Raw genomic sequence first — 2,433 nt, forward strand, 5'->3', positions numbered from 1 at the left:
CCCACTTCCTGACCCACTTCCACTTCCACTTCCCGAACCACTTCCTGATCCCCCGCCACCACCACCTCCACCGCCTCCGCCACCGCCTCCGCCTCCTCCTCTACCACGACCACGACCACCAGCACCATATCCTTCACCTCTCCCGTATCCTGACCCAGAACCATAACCTGATCCAAGTCCTGATCCAGAACCACCACCGCCACCTCCTCCCTGCCCTCCACCTCCACCTCCACTGATTGCCTGCAGTGTCCTAGCAGCGAGGGTGAGGTCTGCAATAAGCAAGACCAGGAAAGCAGTCCCTAACAATCTTGGACTCGCCATTTCCAGATTATTCTCTCACGTACGGCTCAATGCGTATGTTTATGCTTGTCACCGATCACTGTATGAGAAACAAGTATGCTTGACTGGAAATGCTTGAAGTGGTAACCTATATATAGGCATTGTAAAGGTAACAAGACAAGGGTTTTTAAGAGTTTGGCATTAATTGTAAAGGTGACGAGACATGGTTTTTGAACAGTTAGTTAAATTTCTAGTGCCTCTCATCTGTTAATCTTGACTTTTACAGGAGGTTGTTGGTGGTGGGGTGGCGGTAGCGTGGAGAACTGCTAGTTTCTGTCTACATGCAATAGAATATAAGCTTTATCCCCACCTTTTCTTTTCTGACTTTGAAGTATTTGACTGGGGCAATGGGACTAGTAGCATGCATTTCCCCCGTGCTCTTTATCATTCTGTTCATACTTGAACTCCACTTTTGAATACAAGTATTAATTTCCCATGTACTGATAGCTTTCCCGCGTTGTTTTATGCTATCGGTTGTCTCCCTAAGCATAGGTTTATCCGCTAACGGCAGTGAATTAATATTTATGTACACAGATATCCGTCAACTCTACATGCGTGTATATATGTTAACAACGGGCTAAGCTAGCTTGCGCAACAAACTAACTGGGCTGTTCAGTCAATGTTTCTTATTTCTTCTACGTACACTTGGAATTAAATTTGTTTTCCCACAATGTCATCGACACTTTCCATCATTGAATATAAATAGATCTGTCATTAAAAACCGTGTTCCAATGTCTGAATTGTATGTTCTAAAACCTTGGTGCCTGTTCCGGTGTATGAAAGCACACCATCCTTGCATCGCTCCTAGCGGAATCTTGAAGGACACCAACCATTGAAACAAGCAATAGGAATTCTTGATATGAATGATTTTAGGGTATAAATTTTAAAAATTTCCTATACACACACACACTTGTTAATACCTTACCTTGTGCTTCAGCGAGAAAAAAGCAAATAATAAGCTACTTACTAGATTTTCATGAAATAAAAGTGGTGTTAAGAAAAACAATGTAGTTATCACTAGAATCCCAATCATCAATACTGCCAAACCCAACCACTATCAATAAAAACATGAAGTTATAAAGAGGAGCACTGGAGAAAGGTGAATATCAAATGAAAACCTACTTTTCAAGTATTGTATAACACATTTCACAGCAGCTTAATGACTCGCCGAAGAAGTATGCATAAATTAACAAATTTTATTGACAACATAACAAATATTTGGTCTAGTAAATATAAAATATTGAAAATTATCAATAATTTGTTGATAACAAGTGAGATTCGAGTATAAATCACTAGTTTGTTGGTCGATCTTTGAAGCAAAAATTGATGTATCAGCAAGTTTGCAAGATAATATACTAGCTCAACTAAGGATATCAAGAGCATATTTGTATGGACTAAGCATGTGACTCATTCTGGTGGGAGTGACCTCAATTCTAAAAAAATAACAAGCATTTTCTAGGTTTTTGAGTTTAAATTCTAAATTCAGTAGAATAAAAAAGATTTGAATCAAAGTGAAATTATTACCCGTGAGTAGAATATCATCTATATAAACAAGCAGATAGAAAATATCATGATTCACAACTAGAATAAATAAGAAGGTATCAACCTTGAAAGTGTGAAAGCCAATCGACAAAAGAAAGTGACTTAATCGTGTGTACCAAGCCCGCAGACCATATAGGGACTTGTGAACATGACAAACATGAACTGGTAGGGCAGGGTCAATAAAACTCGTGGGCTATTGCATACAAACAATCTCTTAGATTGAACCATTGAGAAAAGTATTATGAATATCAAATTGACGAATCTACCAATGGTTACAGATGATAATGGCGAGCATGAGCCGAATAATACTTGGCTTAACAATAAAATTAAAGGTTTTTGAGTGGTCAATATCTTTTTGTTGAGTGAACCCTTGCACAACTAAGCACGTTTTGTAGCGATCAACAACACTATCGACTCGATACTTGATTTTGTAAACTCAACAATAACCTAGAACATTTATAAAGAGCTCTAATGGAACCAAGAACCAAATATTATTGGCACGTAAAGCTATAATTTCATATCTCGTAGCAAAATGCCAGCATAAAAATTGTT

This window comes from Populus euphratica, unplaced genomic scaffold (genome assembly GCF_000495115.2).
Source record: "Populus euphratica unplaced genomic scaffold, PopEup_1.0 scaffold29.1, whole genome shotgun sequence".
Taxonomy (NCBI): Eukaryota; Viridiplantae; Streptophyta; class Magnoliopsida; order Malpighiales; family Salicaceae; genus Populus; species Populus euphratica.